Below are 23,620 nucleotides of genomic sequence, written 5' to 3' on the forward strand. Positions count from 1 at the left end.
AGAAAGGCAGGAATCTCCTAAAGTGTTTGTGGGAGCTACACAAAACAAATTGAAGTTGCTTTTGTGAAAAATAAAGTCTCATGAAAATTCAAAATAGAATTGTTCCAACTGTCATATCCAAATGTGTTTCAGATGACTCCACTTTGTTAATTAGAAAGGTGCCATCTATTCAGATAATAGAGAAAAAGAAAGGTAGTAAATAATTTTCCTACAGAACCTAGAATATCTCATCATCATTCATAGTCGAAGTCAATATTTCTCAAAGCAGCCCATAGTAAGAAATACATTTTAATCTTGATCTAGTACACACATACCAGTTTTTTGAGTCAGTATTTACTGAACTAAGTGAGAAGCCATGTCCAACTCTTTGCGACCCCATGGACTGTAGCCTGCCAGACTCCTCTGTCCATGGGATTCTCCAGGTGAGAACACTGGATTGGGTTGCCATTTCCTTCTCCAGGGGATCTTCCTGACACAGGGATCAAACCTGGGAAGCCCCAAGTTTGAAGCACTCTGATATTTTCTATTATATTTTCTAATTTAAATATTTCTGATACTTTATAGTATATTTAATATATTAAACTTATTATACAGTTGTCACAGCCAACCATTGGTAAAACACTGTTCAAAGTAAACTCTTGAAGTAATAAAATGTCAAGATGATTTGCCTCTTGTATACGTTACCAGTAGGTTGTTCTGTGTCTTTTTAGATGATGTCTTTTAATAATTGACCTAATGAAAACGTTGGAACACCTCAACCAAAGCAAATTAGATTTGCACTTATTTGGAACTTTATACATTTATTTATTTAGTGTCCACAAGGCACTGTAGGTCAAAGAACATGTTTGGTTCTCTTTCTCAAGGTTTACAGTTATAAAACCCAGAGGAAAATGAAAAGTTGATAAACAGTATTTCAAGTGCTCAATATGGTAACAAACACACAATAGCTTTTATAGTCATTTAGGAAGGAGAGAAAACCGTTTTGATTAAAGTCAATGGGGATAAGGTTAACATGAATGTAGGTTGGATTTTTGTCATGTCAGAGATCTGAAAAAGTTATTTCATGTGGTAGAAAACAGCCTTCACCTAGGTACAAGCACTTCTTGCTCATACTTGAAGTTAAGTTTTCAGGTACTATTTAAGATAAAGTAACTGAGAAGTTAAAATTTTTTTTTTAATAGAGTAAAACACTGAAAAAAATACATTATAAACAGAAAATGCTATTTTAACTCTGCTGTGGTTATAAGGAGTTTGAGTCAGTAGATTAATTGGAAACATATGCATGATGGCTCTGATATGTAATACAAGCCAGTATTTGCCCTAAAATGATAAGGTTAATGTTGAAATATTAGATTTACTAAGAATGAATATAGTTTCTAAATGACGGAGAGAGAATGCTCATCTTTGTCAAAATAAGCCAGTAAGATCACTATTGTATATAAAAATTGTTCTTCATGGAGCAGAAATGGGTTATACAGTAGCAGTGTTTTAAAAGTTATATACTATTTTGCCTGTGCAATTGAAAATTTTGTACATGCTTGATAGGCCTGGGCTGCTTCATTTCTACTCTTGATGGAATGGGGACCTCAAGGTGGTAAATCACAACCAGGTGTGTTACAAAAGCCTTATGAGAAAACAGGCAGTGGACTTTTTGTCTTTCTGAACTGCTCTATTCTGTGGGATAATGTAGAATTTACTGTAGAAAATATTTGTGACCTAAAGGAAAAGAAGAGTCTAATTGTGATGATACTTGGAAAAGAACCACTTGCCCCCAAAGTGTGGTCTAGCACCCTGTCTGCTTAAGTCACTGTATTGAATTAGGAAGTTAATAAAAGGACAACTTATCTCCTCATTTTGTCAGATTTCCAGTCTACTGAAAAGAATGTGCTTTGAGAGCTGGAGATGTGAATAAGAGTCCTGTGCCACGACTCATAAACCATTTTGAGGTAATTTAAAATCCAAAGTTTATTTTTTAGAACAGTTTTAATTTTTCAGAAAAATTGCAAAGTTAATAGACAGTTCCTTTATACCCTGCACTCGATTTCCTTTGTTACTAATAACTTACAGTAGCATGGTATACTTGTTACAATTAATTAACCAATATTACAACTGTTATTAACTAAAATTTATATTTTATGCAGATTTCCTTAGTTTTTAACCTAATGTATTTTTTCTCTTTCAGGATCCCACCAGGGTACCCTATTTCAGTTATCGTCATGTCTGTTTAGGCTCCTCTTGGCTGTGACAGTTTCTCAGACTTTCCTTGTTTTGATGACCTTGTCAGTTTTGAAGATAATTGATCAGGTATTTTGTAGAATGTCCCTCAGTTAGGATTTATCTGATGTTTTTCTCATGGTTAGACGGGTTATTATGGGTTTGGGGGAGGAAGACCATAGAGGTAAAGTACCATTCTCATTACGTTATATAAAGGGTACAATGCTATCATCATGATTTATCACTGTTAATGTTTACTCTGTAACCTGGCTAAGAATATGCTTGTCAAGTTTCTCTGCTCTAAAGTTAACTTTAAAAAAAAAAAAAAAAACCTCTGTTCCATGCTGTGTTGTTTGGAAATAAGTCACAAAATCCTGTCTTAGTCCTAAGGAGTAGGAAGTTTGCTCTGTCTTGAGGGTGTTCTACATAAATTACTGGGAATTCTACATGGGAAATTTATTAACTTTTTTATTTATTTAGTCATTTGTTTATCAGTTTGGGCTTATGGATATTTCTTTTCTATGGTGGGTGATAATCCAATACTACCTTATTTATTTTGTTGCTCAAATTTTTTATGTTTTGGCCATTAGGAACTCTTTTGGTTGGCTCCTGTTTCACTCTGGCATGCCCTCATCTTCATGTGTTTCTTGGTTTTTCTTTGTGTTTTTTGTTTTGGGAACATGTCCTTACTTTCTGGTACTAAAAGACCAGGTTTCTTTTATTAGAGAATGCTATTGGAAATGAAGATCTAGATGCTAGGTGTGCGTGTGGCTACTAGGGTTTTCCTGTTTCTAGGCCCTTTTAGCTGAAATCCTATGTATATGTTACCTGTATATTTATGCATATCTATAAGTATTTCTATGTATTCATTTCTCTCTCTCTCTCTGTGTAGGTAAACATGAGTTCATATTGATGTCTCCAAGTCTAATCCATTACCACATAGGTCATTCTAGCCTCCTCCCCTTAGTTTTCTGCAACCTCCCACTCCAACAGTGAGAAATATGGCTCCCACCAGTCACCATCCATTTACTTAGTTGTTTAATCCCATTGTGCATGCATAGTTGTGTATCAGTTTTGTTAACCTGTACCCGTGTGGCAGCTTGATCACTGGAATACAATACTCATGTACAGTTCCTTTTCTCTTTAGCTTTACAGACTACTCCAAAGTTATTTAGATTGGCAACTTTCCTCCATCCCCTGCAGTGATAACTGTTTCGTATACTAGTAATACAGTTAGATTTTATCATATGGTCTCCATTCCTTCGTGGAACTCCCTGACTTTCTAAAAGATTTTTAAAAACTTCTATACTTTAAGGTTGGTTCTTTGTGTTAAAAAGTCCTATGGGTTTTGACAAGTGCATAATGTCATGTACCTCCCACTAGAGTGTGATGCAGAATTATTTCACTGTCCTAAAAATCTCTTATGTTTCACCTATGAGCCCTCCTATCCTCCCCAGAAACCTCTGGCAACTGTTGGTCTTTTTACTGTCTTCTGTCGTTTTGCCTGTTCTAGAATGTTCTTGAAATATTTTTGAAGTCACTTTATAAAGGAAATCTTTGATTTCTCTAACCAAAATACCATTTTCTCCCCTACCACCAACTCATTCTTAATTGAACAAAATATTTCTAATAAGTAAGAATCAAGGCTTTCCTACTTCCTTTGTCCATTACCACTATATAAGGTCATTAAGCTTTGTTTATCTTTTAATATCCTACCTCTTTGTTACCAGCCTCGGAATTGGGAGGAAATACCAAGTACCTTTATTTTTATTTCTGTTGGGGAGATTGGTGGGGGAAGGCAGGCAAGTGGCATGTATGGTATGTCCTGTATAGGTGGCAGCTGGCAAATAGATACTCATGGGAAGGGGCGTTAAGCTTCAATTTAATCTGAATATGCTTCTGTTTCTTTCTGGGGATTTATATTTAACTTGAAAATAGCTTTGATGAATCTTTGAATATGAATATTACTTTGGTCTGTAGTCTCTTGAGAATATAACAATTTGAGATAGGTGCAGTGAATATGTGACTATGTCAAAAAAGTTTCTAATATGAATGAAAATCCCATAGGATGATAGTTTTAGAAATTATTTGGAAGGGTCATTTAGGAGAAATAATAACTATCCTGTTCCTATTTCTCACTTGTATTTTGGTAGCATCCTTACAGGTATATGTATGAAAAATCTTCTTAGCCTTCCACTGAAAGATTATCTTAAAACTTCTCTCACGATAAGGCTTTTTTTCAAACCTGGGAAATGCTCACCTCACTAAACTTAACATGCTAGCAGTGATTGTCAGCCACAGATATTGTTACCTTTCCTGGGGCCATTTGGAGGTGCTGTTGGGATTTTACAGGGGGAGACCAGGATGCCAAACACCTTGTGTCATGTGCAATGGACTTGCATGATGAATCATTGTGCCCCACATTACCACATCAATAGCATACTGTTGAGATGCACTAGGTAGACTAATACATGTAGTACTACCTTTCAGCTTCTCTATTGAACACATTTCAGCTGTCAAGAGACCCAACAAATATGTCAGTGAATGGAGCAAGGCATGGCCTCTGTCTGGAACATGCGAGGGGAGTGTAGGGATTAGGCACGCTAGAGAGTATGTCCTTAGGTTCAGCTGGTTATTGACTACTACTGGTAGATCTGACTTTTCGGACAAAAGCTAGATACCCAAGGTTTAATGTAAAATTGTCCTAAACTGTGGCTTTTTTCTTTTTATCACACCAAGGCCAAACCCAAGATTGGTGGGCTGGTTTTGGCCCACAGACCATTGGGTTATAACCTGTGATGTAATTATCTTAGAAAGTGAGCTAAAATTTTGGCAGAGGTAAACAGTCAGGGTCATCATAGCCCTCAGTATTTGCTGAGCTTAGAAAAGGCTGTGGAGACAAAGCGCTAGGTGTTGAGGTCATCTTCTGTAGTGTAGAGAATTGTGGCATAGGAGTAGAACTCTGAGAGAACTTCCTCTCTGCTTGGATGGGGAAATTCTGTTGAGAGAAATTCTGCACCACTGAAGGAAGCCTTAGGTAAGCATAATATCCCAGCCCTTCAGTTGCTGTAGTGCCTTAAAAAATAAGGAATCCTACAAAGCTTGCAGGCAACAAAGGCTCAATGCTACAGAATCTCCTGGTTTATATGGCTTTCGAACTGTGTGACAAGTCGTAGGGTTTATGCCTTCGATATTTGTTCATTCTTGATCTAGGGTTACTGCCTACACAGCTCCACAGTCCACAGCTGTGGCCATCTGTGGTGTAGTTGGGGTGTTTCAGGGGGTGTCCCAGGAGTTTGGTCATGTCCTGTTGCTACTGCTAAGTCGCTTCAGTCGTGTCCGTCTCTGTGTAACCCCATCGACAGCAACCCACTGGGCTCCCCATCCCTGGGATTCTCCAGGCAAGAACACTGGAGTGGGTTGCCATTTCCTTCTCCAATGCATGAAAGTGAAAAGTGAAAGTGAAGTCGCTCAGTTGTGCCCGACTCTTCGCGACCCCATGGACTGCAGCCTACCAGGCTCCTCCGTCCATGGGACTTTCCAGACAAGAGTACTGGAGTGGGTTGCCATTGCCTTCTCCTGGTCATGTCCTAATACTAGTACAATTCAAATACTACTTGCATCTTCTGGCTGGTTTTGAGGTGTCACATCATGACTCATTTTAATATGATATGAAAAGTAGCAGCCCATTATAATATTGTTAAGTTATAAAGTCTGTACGTGTTTTGCATAGTTGAATACTATAATATATATGAGCAGGAATTGATTGTATGTTTTAATCTGAATTGTTCAAATCTATAATATGAGATCCTATATGACAGTGTATAATTTTAGTTGTATTCTATGAGATTAAATACACAAGCAGTAACTAACATGAATAATCCAGTGTTAACCTCCCTCTGAGCAGAAAGGAAATAGCTTTTTAAAAAGTATTTCAGTATTTTATCATCCCCAAAAGTCAGGTTTATTTGAGAATGTTATATATTGTGAAATACATAATGATTATTCATGTTAGTTACTGCTTGAGTGAGTGAGTGAGTGTACAGAGCAGACTACTTATCACATTTGAGATTATTGACACAATCCCTTGAAGAGAATGAGCTTTTATCAGTTTAGATTCCTACTCCTTGTGAAAAGTAGGTCTACTATTAATCATCTTTTCAGATGGTAGCCATCTTTGTGGGTTAGCAAGCTGTTGGCCTTGATTGTAAAGATGCTTTTTAATGTTTTTTCGAAGGCAAGTATTTGTAATCCTTAAAAAAGAAAATGGCAGCTTTTCCCCTTCAGCTGTTTCTTGTATGTCTGAAAACAGCTGATTTGCAGAAGGATTCTTTCCTGCCCTCTCTGCCTTCCACATCCTACACACCTTTACCCTGCTATTGGGATGATAAATTGATGAGAGTTTGCTATCTTTTCCCCCCTACCAGCTAGTGAAAGAAGAGTGCTTGTCATCACTCAGCTGGGAACATCCTTGTTAGCTACCAATGACATTGTGGAAAGAAAAGACATTGAAGAAGGTAGGCTTGGGTTTGAGTCATGAATCTGCCATGTGCCCATTCTGAGTTTGATTTCATATTTGTAAAGCGGAGGTAATTATAACTATTTTTCAGGGTATGCCATAGTTGTTCAGTAAATGGTAGCTGATAAATAATGGTGATAAAGGCAGTAGTAACTTTGGTCTCAGTGCACCTGAGGTTCTGAATGGTAATAAAGCTAGCCAGGAGGTAGAAACCCCAAAGAGGTGTGAAACAGTCTGTGGTCCCAGGCTCTTGACATCTGAAAAATCCTTGTTTTTATTGACCTTTGTTTTTCTTTCTTATAAAAAGGCAGTTGCATTGCCCTTATATTTTAAGGACTTGAAAGTAGGGTTGAGAAATTAATAAAAACTGTTCTTTGAAGCCCCCTTGGAAAGCTTAAGTGAAGCCTTTGGATGCTTCTGAAGCTCTTTATTGACAATAATTAAATAGCTATCAGGTTGTCTGGATGTGGTTAAATCCCTTTTTGGTAGGAAAGCCATTATCATTTCTATAAATACCAACCGATTTGATTACCTAAAGTTATGAAGGAAGGGAGGAAGTAAGTGAAGTTGCTCAGTCGTGTCCGACTCTTTGCGACCCCATGGACTGTAGCCTACCAGGCTTCTCCATCCATGGTATTCTCCAGGCAAGAGTACTGGAGTGGGTTGCCATTACCTTCTCCGGGGGATCTTCCCGACCCAGGGATTGAACCCGGGTCTCCCGCATTGGAGGCAGATGCTTTAACCTCTGAGCCACCAGGGAAGATAAAGCGTGAAGCAAAAGTCTGTCAGTTGTGTCCGACTCTTTGCAACCCCATGAAATTCTTCAGACCAGAATACTGGAGTGGGTAGCCTTTCCCTTCTCCAAGGGATCTTCCCAATCCAGGGATCGAACCCAGTTCTTCCATATGGCAGGTGGATTCTTTACCAGCTGAGCCACAAGTAAGCCCAAAATTACTGGAGTGGGTAGCCTATCACTTCGCCAGTGGATCTTGGCCCAGGAATTGAACTAGGGTCTCCGACATTGCAGGCAGATACTTTATCAACTGAGTTATGAGGGAAGACCATAAAGTCATTCCTATCATTAAATTAAATGAATTGCATTTTGTTCATTTCACCTAAGAAATATTGAATACCTCGTCTGTGCTAGACCCTGTGCCCAGTCAATAATGTACTCTTAAAGAAGATACTGATTTGGGGAATCTTAAAAGTTGTAGCTCTTAGCCTGTAATTTAAAATCAAAATCCGAAGGCCTTAGAGTTGTGCTGACCAGTAAGGTCAGTCAGTTCAGTCGCTCAGTCATGTCTGACTCTTTGTGACCCCATGGACTGCAGCACACCAGGCGTCCCTGTTCATCACCAGCTCCTGGAGCTTGCTCAAACTCATGTCCATGGAGTCCATGATGCCATTCAACCATCTCACCCTCTGTCATCCCCTTCTCCTCCTGCCTTCAATCTTTCCCAGCATCAGGGTCTTTTCCAACGAGTTAGTTCTTTGCATCAGGTGGCCAGAGTGTTGAAGTTTCAGCTTCAGCATCAGTCCTTCCAATGAATATTCAGGACAGATTTCCTTTAGGATGGACTGGCTGGATCTCCTTGCAGTCCAAGGAACTCTCAAGAGTCTTTTCCAACACCACAGTTCAAAAGCATCAAATCTTCTGCGCTCAGCTTTCTTTATAGTCCAACTCACATCCATACATGACTACTGGAAAAACCATAGCTTTCACTAGATGGACCTGAATATGCTGTCTATATTGGTCATAGCTTTCCTTCCAAAGAGCAAGTGTCTTTTAATTTCATGGCTGCAGTCACCATCTGCAGTGATTTTGGAGCCCCCCAAAATAAAATCTGTCACAGTTTCCATTGTTTCCCCATCTATTTCCCATGAAGCGATGGGACTGGATGCCATGATCTTTGTTTTTTGAATGTTGAGTTTTAAGCCGTCTTTCTCACTCTCCTCTTTCACCTTAATCAAGAGACTCTTTAGTTCTTTGTCGCTTTCTGCCATAAGGGTGGTGTGGTATCTGCGTATCTGAGGTTATTGATATTTCTCCTGGCAAGCTTGATTCCAGCTTGTGCTTCATCCAGCCCAGCGTTTCTCATGATGTATTCTGCATATAAGTTAAATAAGCAGGGTGACAATATACAGCCTTGATGTACTCCTTTCCCGGTTTGGAACCAGTCTGTTGTTCCATGTCCAGTTCTAACTGTTGCTTCTTGACCTGCATACAGATTTCTCAGGAGGCAGATTGGGTGGTCTGGTATTCCCATCTCTTGAAGAATTTTCCACAGTTTGTTGTGATCCACATGGTCAAGGGCTTTGGCATAGTCAATAAAATAGAAGTAGATGTTTTTCTGGAACTCTCTTGCTTTTTTGATGATCCAGCGGATGTTGGCAATTTGATCTCTGGTTCCTCAGTCTTTTCTAAATCCAGCTTAAACATCTGGAAGTTCACAGTTTACGTACTGTTGAAGCCTGGCTTGGAGAATTTTGAGTATTACATTGCTAGCGTGTGAGATGAGTACAATTGTGCGGTAATTTGAACTTTCTTTGGCATTGCCTTTCTTTGGAATTGGAATGAAAACTGAACTTTCCCAGTCCTGTGGCCACTGCTGAGTTTTCCAAGTTTACTGGCATGTTGAGTGCAACACTTTCACCACATCATCTTTTAGGATTTGAAATAGCTCAACTGGAATTCCATCACCGCCACTAGCTTTGTTCATTGTGATGCTTCGTAAGGCCCACTTGAGTTGGCATTCCAGGATGTGTGGCTCTAGGTGAGTGATCACACCATTGTGGTTATCTGGGTCATGAAGATCTTTTTGTACAGTTTTTCTGTCTGTTGTTGCCACCTCTTCTTAATATCTTCTGCTTCTCTTAAGTCCATACCTTTTCTGTCCTTTAATTGTGCCCATCTTTGCATGTAATGCTCCCTTGGTATCTCAAATTTTCTTGATGAGGTCTCTAGTCTTTCTCATTTTGTTGTTTTTCCTCTATTTCTTTGCATTGATCACTGAGGAAGACTTTCTTATCTCTCCTTGCTGTTCTTTGGAACTCTGCATTCAGATGAGTATATCTTTCCTTTTCTTCTTTGCCTTTTGCTTCTCTTCTTTTCACAGCTATTTGTTAGCCCTCCTGAGACAACCATTTTGCCTTTTTGCTTTTCTTTTTCATGGTGATGTTCTTGATCCCTGTCTCCTGTACAATGTCACGAACCTCTGTCCATAGTTCTTCAGGCACTCTATCAGATCTAATCCTTTGAATCTATTTATCACTTCCACTGTATAATTTAAGGGATTTGATGTAGGTCATACCTGAATGGTCTAGCGGTTTTCCCTACTTTCTTCAATTTAAGTCTGAATTTGGCAATAAGGAGTTCATGATCTGAGCCATAGTCAGCTCCAGGTCTTGTTTTAGCTGACTGTATAGAGCTTCTCCATCCTTGGCTGCAAAGAATATAATCAGTCTGATTTCGGTGTTGACCATCTGGTGATGTCCATGTGTAGAGTCTTCTCTTTTGTTGTTGGAAGAGGGTAGTAACTTCAGGTGGACACTGAGCACTTGAAATGTGTTATAAATATAAAGTATACTGCACTCCCAGGACTTAGTTTGAAAAAAAAAATTGTAAAATATCAGTGATGTTTATATTGAATTTATGTTAAAAACAATAGTGTTTTTGCTGTCTTGGATTAAATATATTAGAATTATTAATGATTTCACCTGTTTCTTTTTACTTAATGTAACTCCTAGGATAATTAAAATGAATCACATTATGGTTTAACCCCACTCCAGAACTCTTGCCTGGAAAATCCCACGGATGGAGGAGCCTGGTAGGCTGCAGTCCATGGGGTCGCTAAGAGTCGGACACAACTGAGCGACTTCACTTTCACTTTTCACCTTCATGCATTGGAGAAGGAAATGGCAACCCACTCCAGTGTTCTTGCCTGGAGAATCCCAGGGACAGAGGAGCCTGGTGGGCTGCCGTCCGTGGGGTCACACAGAGTCGGACACGACTGAAGTGACTTAGCAGCAGCCTTAGTTCTTCAGTGACTTGGCAAGGTTACTTATCCAGTTAGGACTCCTGTGGCTAGTGCAAGGTATAGATCATCTGTGAAAATGGCAAGGTAGTGTTTGTTTTGATCAAAAAGGTGGAAAATTCAAACCTTGTTTCTTAAAAAAAGGTTAAATAAACACTAAAGATTTTAAATACTTACATTTTATTTTATTTTTTATTTATTTTAATTGGAGGCTAATTACTTTACAGTATTGTAGTGGTTTTGCCTTACATTGACAGGAATCCGCCACGGGTGTACATGTGTTCCCCATCCTGAACCACCCCCCAACTCCCTTCCCATCCCATCCCTCTGGGTCCTCCCAGTGCACCAGCCCTGAGCACCCTGTCCCATGCCTCGAACCTGGACTAGAGATCCATTTCACATATGATAATATACATGTTTCAATGCCATTCTCCCAAATCATCCCACCCTCGCCCTTTCCCACAGAGTCCAAAAGACTGTTCTATACATCTGTGTCTCTTTTGCTGTCTCGCATATAGGGTTATCATTACCATCTTTCTAAATTCCATATATAGGCATTAGTATACTGTATTGGTGTTTTTCTTTCTGGCTTACTTCACTCTGTATAATTGGCTCCAGTTTCATCCACCTCATTAGAACTAATTCAAATGTATTCTTTTTAATGGCTGAATAATATTCCATTGTGTAAATACTTACATTTTAAATTAAAGCTTAAACTGGTAGAATCTCTTAGCATTTCAGATCTGGGATGCTTTAAAAGGGGCAAACTAGAAACTATACCCAATGATTTAGTTGCCTAAACTTATTTTTCATTTTCCCTTAGCATTCACAATTCATTACATAGGTGATCCCTGATCCCCCAGTTTTTTATTGGGAGATGGGGTGTACAGAAGGTAGGGGGCAAGGTTCATCTGTATATTTTTCTTATCTTACTAGCTAGTTTGCTTTAGTATTGTGAAATTCATTCTTCATTATGTAGCAAACATTTGAGCAGGTACTAGGTCGCACTCTGGAATGCAGTGGTGAACAAGGGATAATCCCTGAATAGAACTACAGCCTTTGCTTTTGGTTTTGTCCTGTTTTGGCTTTGTTTTTGGGAAATAATTCTAAACCTAGAGAAGTTGCAAGAATAAATGTGGTACAAAGAATGCTGCATGCTCTTTACACAGATTTATGTATTGTTAACATTTGTCACTGTTTGCTTTTTAAAAAAACTGACTTATAGTTGATTTACAATATTAGTTTCAGATGTATGATATAGTTATTCAAATTTTTATATATTGTACTCCACATATAGTTACTATAAAATATTGGCTGTATTCCCTGTCCTGTAAAATACATCCTTGTAACTTATGTATACCTAGTAGTTTGTTACACTTCTTATCCCCTGCCCCTATTTTGCCCCTCCTCCCTTTCCTCTCCCCATTGGTAGCCACTGCTTTGCTCTCTGTATCTGTGAGTCTGTCTTGTTATAGTAATTAGTTTGTTTTATTTTTTAGACTCCACATACAAATAACATACACATGTCTCTTTCTGACTTATTTCACTAAGTATCATACCCTGTAGGTTCACCATCTATGTTGTTGCAAATGGCAAATTTTCTTTTTTTATGGTTGAATAGTATTGCTTTATACACACACATATAGAACATTTTGATCCATTCATCTCTCGACGAGCACTTGGGATGCTTCCATATCTTGGCTCTTGTCAGTAATGCTGCTGTGAACATTGGGGTGCACATACCTTTTCAAAGTGGTATTTTTGTTTTCTTTGGATATATATCCAGGAATGCAATTGCTGGATCATACGTAACTCTATATTTTCATTTTTCTGAGGAACCTCCATACTGTTTTCCCCAGTGGCTGTGCCAATCTGCTAGCAGTGTACAAGTGTTCCCTTTTCTTCACAGTCTTGCCCACATTGGTTATTTGTGGTCTTTTTGATGATAGCCATTCTGACAGGTGTGAGGTGATATCTCATTGTGGTTTTTATTTACATTTCTTTGATGATTAGCAGTGTTGAGCATCTTTTCATGTGCCCGTTAATCTTTGGATTGACATGTCTATATGTCTTCTTTTGAAAATTGTCTATTCAGGATGTCTGCTCATTTTTTAATCTAGTTGTATGAGTGGTTTGTATATTTTGGATATTATTAAGAGCTCCTTACTGGTCATATCATTTGCAAATATTTTCTCCCATTCAGTGGGTCTTTTTCTCTTAGCAGTGGTTTTCTTTGCTGTGCAAAAGCTTTAATTATTTCCCATTTGTTTATTTTTGGTTTTGTTTCTTTTGTCTTAGGAGACAAATTCCAAAAAAATGTTGCTATGATTTAGGTCAAGGAGTGTTCTACTTACGGTTTACTCTAGGAGTTTTATGGTTTTCAGTCTTATATTTTGGTCTTTAATCAATTTTGTGTTTGTTTTTATGTATGCTGTAAGAAAATGTTCAAATTTCATTCCTTTATTTGTAGATAGCAGTTTTCCCAGTACACTTATTGAAGAAACTGTATGTTCTCCTTTGTCATAGATTAATTGACCGTATGTGGTTTATTTGTGGGCTCTCTGTTCTGTTGATAGGTGTGTCTGTTGCTGCCCTGGCTCTCTTGTTTTCATTTGTTTGGAATACTGTTTTCCATTCTCTCTCTTTCAGTCTGTGTTTGTTGTTTGTTTGTTTTTAAATATTTATTTATTTAATTTGTTAGTTTTGGCTGCACTGAGTCATAGTTGTGGCACGCAGGCCTAGTTACTCCATGGCATGTTGGATCTTGGTTTCCTGACCAGGGATCAAAACCACATCCTTTGGAGAAGGAAATGGCAGCCCATTCCAGTGTTCTCGCCTAGAAAAGTCTATGGACAGAGGAGTCTGGAGGGCTACAGTCCATGGGGTTACATGACTGAGCACGCATGCCTGGAGAGGATGGAGGGAGATGGGTTGGTGGCAATAAACTAGAAGAACTAAAAAAAAAAAAGTGTCCCTTGTATTTCAAGGCGAATTCTTAACCACTGGACTACCAAGGAAGTCCCCCGTGTGTGTCTTTAAATCTGAAGTGAGTCTCTTATAGGCAGTATAAATATGGCTTTTGTATCTGTTCAGCCATTCTGTGTCTTTTGATTGGAGCATTTAATCTACTTACATTTAAAGTATTATTTAAAATAATAAAATTGAAAAAAAAATAAGATTGGCTTTATGTATTTATTTAATTTTAGTTACCTTTATTATTTTTGGCTTTGCTGAGTCTTCCTTGCTGCTCTTGGGCTTTCTCTAGATGCCATGAGCAGGGGCTACTCTCCAGTTGTTGTGCCTGGGCTTCCCATTGTGTTGGCTTCTCTTGTTGAGGAGCATGGACTCTAGGGCCCATGGGCTTCAAGAGTTGCAGTGCATGGGCTCTAGAGCACAGGCTCAGTCACTGTGGTGCATGGGTTTGTTTGCTCCATGGCATGTGGAATTTTCCCAGACCAGGGATGGAACCTGTGTCCCCTACACGGGCAGGCATATTCTTAATTATTGGACGGACTCCCGGGGAAGTCCTAAAGTAATTATTGATAGTTATTGATATATAATTATTGCCACTTTTTAAGTTGTTTGGGGGCTGTTTTTCTGTTTTTGTTGTTGTTTCTTTTTTTCTCTTCCACTTTGATGACTAAATTTAGTGTTATGTTTAGATTCCTTTCTCTTTTTCCTTTTCCATTGCAAATTTTTTGGTTTGTGATTATCATGAGGTTTATATGTAGTCATCTATATATATACATGATTGTTTCAAGTTGCTGATCTCTTACTTCAAATCCATTATATCAACCTTTATTTTTACTCCAGTCCTCCTACAATTACTGTTTTTGGCATAGTATTTTATATCTTTTTGTTTTTGTATCCCTTAATGAAGATATAGATGATTCTACTGCTTTTGTCTTATGAACTTCCTACTAGTTTTGTACTTGATTGATTTGCTATCTTAACTATGCATTTGCCTTTACTAATGAACTTTTTATTTTCATAATTTTTTATTGAAGAATAGTTGATCTACAATGTTGTGCTAATTTCTGCTGTACAGCACAGTGATTCAGTTATAAGCATATATACATTCTTTTTTATATTCTTTTTCATTATGGTTTATCCCTAGAGATTGGATATAGTTCCCTCTGCTGTATAGTATGATAGAATAGAGTTGTTTATCCATTCTCAATGTAATAGTTTGGGCTTCCCTGATAGCTCAGTTGTTAAAGAATCTGGCAGCAATTCAGGAGACCCTGGTTCGATTCCTGGGCCAGGAAGATCCACTGGAGAAAGAATAGGCTACCCACTCCAGTATTCTTGGGCTTCCCTTGTGGCTCAGCTGGTAAAGAATCTGACTGCAATGCAGAAGACCTGGGGGTTTGGTTCCTGGGTTGGAAGGATCCCCTGGAGAAGGGAATGGCCACCCACTCCAGTATTCTGGCCTGGAGAATTTCATGGACTGTACAGTCCATGGGATCACAAAGAGTTGGACACAACTGAGTGACTTTCACTTTCAGTGTAATAGCTTGCATCTACTAACCCCTAACTCTCAGCTCATCCCTCTCCCTCCCCCATTCCCCCTTGACAGCCATGGGCCTGTATTCTGTGTTTGAGTCTCTTCTTATTTTGTGGATAGGTTCATTTGTGCCATATTTTAGATTCCATGTCTAAGTGATATCATATGGTATCTGTCTTATTCTTTCTGACTTATTTCAGTTAGTATGATAATCTATAGTTGGATTCATGTCACTGCAAATGGTATCGTTTCATTCTTTTTTATGGCTGAGTAGTAGTCCATTTTTTATATGTAACAGGTCTTCTTTATCCATTTGTCTGTTGATGGACACCTAGGTTGTTTCCATGTCTTGGCTATTAGGAATAGTGCTGCTGTGAACATAGGGCTGTGTGTATCTTTTTGAATTACAGTTTTGTCTGGGTATATGCCTAGGAGTGGGGTTTCTGGATCATATGCTAATTTTATTTTTCGTTTGGTAAAGAATCACCATACTGTTTTTCACAGTGGCTGCGCTAACTTATATTCCTACCAGTAGTGTCGGAGAGTCCCCTTTCTCCACACCCTTTCCAGTATTTGTTCTTTGTAGACTTTTTAATAATGGCCATGCTCACTCGTGTGGCGTGGTACCTCATTGTAGTTTTCATTTGTGCTTCTCTAATAATAAATGATGTGGAGCATCTTTTTATGGGCATACTGGCCATCTATATGTCTTCTTTGGAGAAATGTCAGTTAAGGTCTTCTGCTTTTTTTCTGATTGGGTTGGTTCTTGTGTTGTTGAGTTATATGAACTGTTTCTATGTTTTGGAGATGAAGCCCTTGTCCATTGCATCATTTGCAAGTATTTTTTCCCATTCCATAGGTTGTCTTTTCAATTTTGTACTGTTTCTGTAAACTTGATTAGGTCCTATTTGTTTATTTTTATTTATTATTTTAAAAATACCTATTTGGCTGTGCTGGGTCTTAGTTGCAGTGATCTTCAATCTTCATTGCAGCATGAAGGCTCTTTAGTTGTGGCATACAACCACTTAATTGCTGCATATGGAATCTAGTTCCTTGACCAGAGATCGAACCTGGGGCCCCTGCCTTGGGAATGTGGAGTCTTAGACACTGAACCACTAGGGAAGGTCCCAGTTTATTTTTTGTTTTTATTTCTATTGCCTTGGGAGATGGCAGTGGCAGCTCATGCCCATACCAGAGCTTGTGTAGGTGGTGCCCTGTTGCCTGAAAGCACATGCAGAGAAAGAAACTACTATGGCGATCCCTCCTCTTCCCTTGTGCACCCCCTCTGTGGTGGGCACCTTCCTCTGTGGTGGGTCCAGTCTTCTTCCAGTACTCCCTTGGTGTGGTGCACCACCCCCTAGCTCTGTCAGGCTATCTCCACGCAGCCAAGTGCAGTCCTCTGCCCGGTTCTGACCTCCAAAGCCCAAGCCTCAGCACCCAGACTCTTGACTGCCCCAGGGGACACGTGTCTCAGGCTGAAAAGTGCTGGGTGTCCAGACCAACCATCTTGACAGGCCTCAGTCTGCTTTACCCTCCACAGACTGGTTTTTGCACTGTACTCTGAGGCTCCGAAGCTCCCTCTCTGTCCCAGATGATCTTCTTACCTCTGAGAGAACTTCCCAGTGTGTAGGAACTTTTTCTTTTTCACAGCTCCCTCCTACAGGCTCAAGAGCCCTCCGAATTTCTCTTTTTTTTTCCCTTTTGTCCTGTCTAGTTACATGGAAATTTTCTTGCCCTGTCTGCATTGAGTAGATGTTCTGTGATAATAATTCCTCATGTAGGTGTATTTTTGATGTGTTTGTTGAAGAAGGTGAGATCCATGTCCTACTCCTCTGCCATTTTGATCCTGCTTTGTCTTTCATATTTTTCATGTTTCTAGATGTGGCCTTTTCTTTTTGTCAGAAAAGACCCTTGAATATTTCTTGTAAAGCTGGTTCAGTAGTATTGAAGTCTTTCTAGTTTTGAACTCTCTGTAGAAGTTTTGATTTCTCCATCAAACGTGGATGAGAGGCTTGCTGGTCAGAGTATTCTTGGTTGTTGGTTTTTCCCTTTCCTCACTTTAAAAAAGATCATGCCACTTGGTTTTGGCCTGCAGAGCTCCAAAAAATCCCAGCTGATAGCTTTATTGAAGTTTCCATATACATAACTTCTTGTTTTCCTTGCTGCTTTTCCTTTTTCCTTGCTGCTTTTAATATTCTGTCCTTGTCTTTAATTTTTGTGAGTTTAATTACATTATATCTGGGTGTGACCTCTTTAAGTTTATCAGTTGGAGAGTCTTTGCTTTCTAGACCTGGATGTCTATTTCCTTTCCTGGGTTAAGGAAGTTTTCAGCTATTATGTCTTCAAATATGTTCTGTGCCCCTTTGCCTCTGCTTTATCCTTCTGGGGGGCTTCCCTAGTGGCTCAGACGGTAAAGCGTCTGCCTGCAACGTGGGAGACCCAGGTTCAATTCCTGGGTTGGGAAGATCCCCTGGAGAAGCAAATGGCAATCCACTCCAGCACTCTTGCCTGGAAAATCCCATGGATGGAAGGAGCCTGGTGGGGTCGCAAAGAGTTGGACATGACTGAGTGACTTCACTTTGACTTTCTTTATACTTCTGGGACGTTTATAAGTTGAATGTTAGTATACTTGACAGTATCTTAGAGGTCCTTTTCAACTGTTGTCATGTCTTTTTTTTTTTTTTTTTTACATTTGGTTAGCTCAGTGATTTCCGTTATCTGCTCTTCAGCTTGCTGATTCATTCCTCTGTGTCATTTAGTTTACTGTTGATTCCTTCTAGGGTAATTTTCATTTCACTTACTATGGTCTTCATTTCTGTTCGGTTCTTCATTATGTATTCTAACTGTTAAACTTCGCACTGTGTTCATTCTTCTCTCAATTCTTTGATCAACTGTAGTTTATTGCCTTGAATTCTTTATTAGGTTTATTTCCACTTCATTTAGTTCTTTTTTCTAGGTTTTATCTTGTTCCTTTGATTGGAGCATGTTACTCTGTTGATTCAGTGTTTCTAATTTGCCATTTTTATTTCTGTGTATCTGGTAGATCGGTTATATTTTCTAGCCTTGGAAAAGTGGCCTTTTGTAGGAGACATTCTACATGTTTTAGCAGCACACTCCCCTCTGGTCATCAACTATATTCTCTGGGGAGAGCCCCCTATGTGGGTTGTATGGGTCCTTCTCTTTTGGCAGGCTGACTATGTCGTTTTGTACGTGTGTCTGGGCCCTGGTCTAGTTGGGCACCAGGCCCTGCTTTGTGCAGACATTGGCTGGGTGGGCTGGGTCAGGAGGCAACTGGCTGTGGAATGCCAGGTGTCCTCGGGCTAGTGCTGGCTCACTGGTGTAGACAGACCCATGTTCATGGGTGGGTAGTTATGGGGCTGGGGTTCCCTGCTCTTGTGTTGGCCTGCTAGTTATTAGAGTCGGTTCTGCACTCAACTGGCTGTGGGTTCCGTGGTGTTCAAAGCTGATGCTGGCCCACTGGTGAGTGGGGTGGACCCCAGGGTGGCTGTCTGATGGACTCAAGGTGTCTCAGAGCTGGTATGGGCCTGGTGGTGGGTGGGGATGGGACTTGGTGGGTCTTGTGGGTACTGCTGCTCTGCTGGTAGGTGGGGCTGGTCCCACCTAGTTGCTTGGCCTAAGACGTGTACTGGTGCCTATAGACTGGTGGAAGGGACAGAGTGGGATCCTGAGGCTTATAAGCTAGATAGAGGATTCCAAAATGGCACATCCAGCCCCAAGTGTGTATATAATAGAAGAAACTTCCCAAAATGGTGGCCGCCAGTTTCCTCTGGGAGAGTCTCTAAGGTCGGTGGGTGTGACTGACCCAGGCTCCTTCCCAGTTTCTTTTTCTGTCATGGTTTATGGGAGCTTGTGAGATTTTATGTGTGACTTTAGAGAGTAGAGTCTCTCTTTTCCACTGCCCTTGGTTCTTCTGAAGGTGAGAACCGTCAAAGCCAAATATTCTGTGGGCTTGTCTTCCTGCTGCAGCACGCCAGAGCTGGGGAGCCTCATATGGGGCTCATATCCCTTGCTACTTGGGGAGAACCTCTGCGGTTGTAATGATCCTCCTGTTTGTGGATTGCCCACCCAGGGTTTTGGGTCTTGAGTGTACTGCGACTATCTCTTCTACTCATCTGTGTGATTCCTTCTTTATATCTTTAGTTGTAGATCTTTTCTGGTAGATTGCTGACTCTCTCATCAATAGTTGCTCTGTAAATAGTTGTGATTTCAGTGTGCCCATGAGAAGAGGTGAGCTCAGGGTCTTCCTCCTCTGCCATATTGTTTTATGTCCTGTCCCTGTGTGCTTTGTAACTTGCTCCCTCTCTGTACATGTGTGTGCATGCATGATGTGCATATGCAGATATAGATATATGTTGGATTTTTTTTTTCACAGAGCATTTGAAACTAAGATGTTTATGTCATGTGCTTTACTCCTAATGGCCTAGTTCCTAAAAATAGGGATACTCTTGTATATAACCACAGTACAATTATCAAGTCAGTAAATTTATTCAGTTCAGTCTCTCAGTTGTGTCCGACTCTTTGCGAGCCCATGGACTAGTCCATCACCAACTCCCAGAGTTTACTCGAACTCATGTTTGTTGAGTCGGTGATGCCATCTAACCATCTCATCCTCTGTCGTCCCCTTCTCCTCTCGCCTTCAATCTTTCCCAGCATCAGGGTCTTTTCCAGTGAGTCAGCTCTTCACATCAGGTTGCCAAAGTATTGGAGTTTCAGCTTCAACATCCTTCTAGTGAACATTCAGGATGGATTTCCTTTAGGATGAACTGGTTGGATCTCCTTGCAGTCCAAGGGACTCTCAAGAGTCTTCTCCAACACCATGGTTCAAAAGCATCAATTCTTTGGCACTCAGCTTTCTTTATAGTCCAACTCTCACATCCATACATGACTGCTGGAAAAACCATAGCCTTCACTAGATGGACCTTTGTTGGCAAAGTAATATCTCTGCTTTTTAATATGCTGTCTAGGTTGGTCATAACTTTTCTTCCAAGGAGTAAGTATCCTTTTATTTCATGGCTGCAGTCACCATCTGCAGTGATTCTGGAGCCCCAAAAAATAAAGTCTGACACTGTTTCCACTGTTTCCCCATCTATTTTCCATGAAGTGATGGGACTGGATGCCATGATCTTCGTTTTCTGAATGTTGAGCTTTAAGCCAACTTTTTCACTCTCCTCTTTCACTTTCATCAAGAGGCGCTTTAGTTCTTCACTTTCTGCCATAAGGGTGGTGTCATCTGCATATCAGAGGTTATTAATATTTCTCCCGGCAGTCTTGATTCCAGCTTGTGCTTCATCCAGCCCAACGTTTCTCATGATGTACTCTGCATATAAGTTAAATAAGTAGGGTGACAATATACAGCCTTGACATTGGTAGAATACTTTTCCTGATGTATTGTCCACATTTCAGTTTTATCCATTGATCCATTCATTTCTTTTATAACATTTTCTCCATTTACTGTAGGATACAGTCTGGGATCCGATAGTACATTTAGTTGTCATGGTTCTAGTATTTTCTTTAATCTTTTATTTTTTCTAGCCTTTGTCTCTTAGGACATTGGCACTTTTTTAACATGACATTCTCACCTTCTCACTCCCTGGGTTTTATTTTTAATAGCATGTTTCTTATTTTGGATTTGTCTATTTTTCATGAATAGTTTTAGATGATGTATTCCTAGCTGGAATATTAGAAAGTGATATATTCTTCTCGGGGTATCATATCTGGTGGTGTATGCTGTCCATCTGTCCCTCATTGGTGATGTTAATTTTGATTACCTGAGATGTTGTTCAGTTTCTCCATTGTATAGGTAAATGTCCCCCTTGCAGCTAGCTAATAAGCAGTTCTCTGGGGAGACACTTTAAGACCATTAATATAGCCTAACTTAATCCAAATTTCCCCTTAGGTGCAGCATCCATTGGTGATTTCTTGAAGTAGTCTGTACTGTGATGGCTGCAAAATGATTTCTCCAGCTCCAGCGCTTCCTGCACATATTTACCAGTTGGATTCCACTGTAAGCAAAAGCCCTCCTTTCTCCTTTTATTTGTGCATGTGTGTATTTAACTGTTTACTATTGGGCTATGTAACTCTTATGTATTAGGACTCATGGGTTCTTCTTTCATACAGGTCTGTAATTCATTATTTTCCATTATTGCTGCTCAAATTGTCACAGAGTTGGCCAGTGGGAACCTTTTTAAGCTGACTCTCAGGTCCTTATAACCAGCTCCAATCATCATTTGAGTATTTCCCCTCTCTCTGGAATAACACATTCTAGGTGGAGCTACACTTCCATATGCAAGAACTTCATATACTTGTGGTTTCAGTATACTGTGTTTGGCTCTCCTGTGAGAATTAGCACAGCCTGCTGTGGGAGTGTAGTGGAGGATCCTATAGCCCAGTGTAGGAGGAGGAGAGTTATAGCAGCAGGACTAAGTTGGGGGAGGGTGGTTGTCAATGGAAGCCTCTTTGGAGGAGGAAGAGCCACCAATACTGACTTTTGCAGCATCAGTATGGCTTGGAAAAGCATTGAAGAGGGAGGAAAATAGAATAGCAACTCAGGCAGATGGAATATCATGGGCTAATGCCCTGAGAGGAGGCAGTGTGGGACAGCCAAGCACAGGATCACACATAGCTTTTCTGTTTGGTTGAGAGTAGAAAACAGATATTCTGGCTATGATGTGGGGGAAGGCAAGACCTGAGACAGGAAGAGCAGCAGGAAGTTGCTGGTGTAATGTTGATGAGAACAGTATTCAGACATGCCCTAAATAATAGTAACTAATGCTTCCTGACTTATTACTGTTTGGTATTTAAATTTTGCTACAACCCTCCAACTATTTCCAATTTAAATATGAAGCTTTAAAGGCATAAAGCTGGAGTCTCTTTCGTAGATACTACTAAATGGCAGAACCAGAGTATATACCATCACCCATTTGATTTACTATTTCTGTTTAGTTGGTTGTGCAAGAATGGGAAGTCAAGGAGCACACTCTGGTTTCTAGTTATGTTAACTGAATAGTAGTAGTATTTATAGAACACTGTTTGGGTAAGGATTGTGGTCAGGAGTTCTTTTTTTCGCCTACTGGCTAATATCTTTGCAAATATCCAGGTGGGGCTGTGTGTAAGCAGTAAACTGCATGTCTGGAGTCCTAGAGGAAGCTCACATGGTACTTAAGATAGCAATTTGGTAACCATCACCTTTAAATGTTTTGAAACATTAGTAGTGGGTGCCATTACTGGGCACAAAGATGTAGAATGAGAAGAGGGCAAAATCCAGGCAAGCATTAATGTGATAAGAAAGATCGGTGGAAAACAGGCTGTTGTGATGTTATAGAGCCCAAGAAAAAAAAAAAGTTTGATCAGTAGTGTCAGATGCTGCAAAGGTTAGGGGCTATAGAATCCAGAAGATATATCATCTGGATTTAGCAGTGGAAAGATGATGCAGAGACAATTTCAGTGAACAGTGGTTTGAGCCAGATTAGAGCAGACTTACTGCAGGGAGCAGAATTGCATAGGGAGACCAGAAAGCCTAAATCTGTGCATGTATGTGTTATCTGTATCTGTATTCTTTTCCTATATTTGTATTTTTTTAGGTTCACTAGTCTCCATGTTGATGTTGGACATCATTAAAGTGGTCCTAATAGCTGTTTTTACCTATGGTTAGGCAGAGTCTTACACATAGGGTTTTGTTGCCACCTCATAGATACAAAGAGTGTAGATTACTCTTGACAGTCTTGGCTTAGAAGGAAGAAAATAGAGAGCTTGATGCCCAGTAAAAGTCAACAGATTGCATGCAAAATGAAGGTCACTGCTTATAATTAAGGTCAAATTAGAGTTTACATGGTATTTTTTTTCTCCTTTTTTCTTAAATTTATTTCTTTTTAGTCGAAGGATAATTCATGGTATTTATTTTTAATTATATACTTATTATAAATCAGCAAAAGTAATTCAGTATTTTCCTTTAGCATTTTAAAGTTGTAAAATATTCTCTGTAGTTTCTATAGTGCCCCAGACAATGGTATTATTTAAAGTTCAGGGGGAACCTGTGTGCAAGAGACAGATTTCCATGCATCTTAGGAAGATGCTTCTTAGTGCTAGAAATATTTAACCCTATCATGAGTGATCATAGCAGAAATACTGTGAGATTGTGTGGTATACACTGAACAGTTTTCCCCTTATAAAAATGGAAAACAGAGACTAAAAAAGGGATCCGTTAATGATATTTGATGGTGCCACTTGATTTATGATTTCATTATTAAGTTCATGAGTTGCCTTTATTACATGGGTGCCTAACTTGACTTGTACCAGTGAGATTGGGGGTCACTTGCCTCTACTCAA

At 39.7% G+C, this 23,620-nt stretch overlaps 1 protein-coding gene across 5 annotated transcripts in view; it reads left to right on the forward strand.

The window, feature by feature from the left end:
• TAB3 (TGF-beta activated kinase 1/MAP3K7 binding protein 3) overlaps positions 1–23,620 on the forward strand; it is a 91,558-nt gene that overhangs the window by 32,517 nt on the left and 35,421 nt on the right. For 3 of the 5 annotated variants that reach the window (XM_018043807.1, XM_018043805.1, XM_018043802.1), the window contains exons 2-4: positions 1,862–1,946; positions 2,183–2,304; positions 21,192–21,299. The gene's annotated coding sequence lies outside the window, so the exon portion shown is untranslated. Of the gene's footprint in view, positions 1–1,861; positions 1,947–2,182; positions 2,305–6,641; positions 6,732–21,191; positions 21,300–23,620 lie in introns of all 5 variants that reach the window. The other 2 variants (XM_018043803.1, XM_018043804.1) reach the window with 2 other exon arrangements.

Source organism: Capra hircus (assembly GCF_001704415.2).
Source record: "Capra hircus breed San Clemente chromosome X unlocalized genomic scaffold, ASM170441v1, whole genome shotgun sequence".
In the NCBI taxonomy this organism is placed as follows: Eukaryota; Metazoa; Chordata; class Mammalia; order Artiodactyla; family Bovidae; genus Capra; species Capra hircus.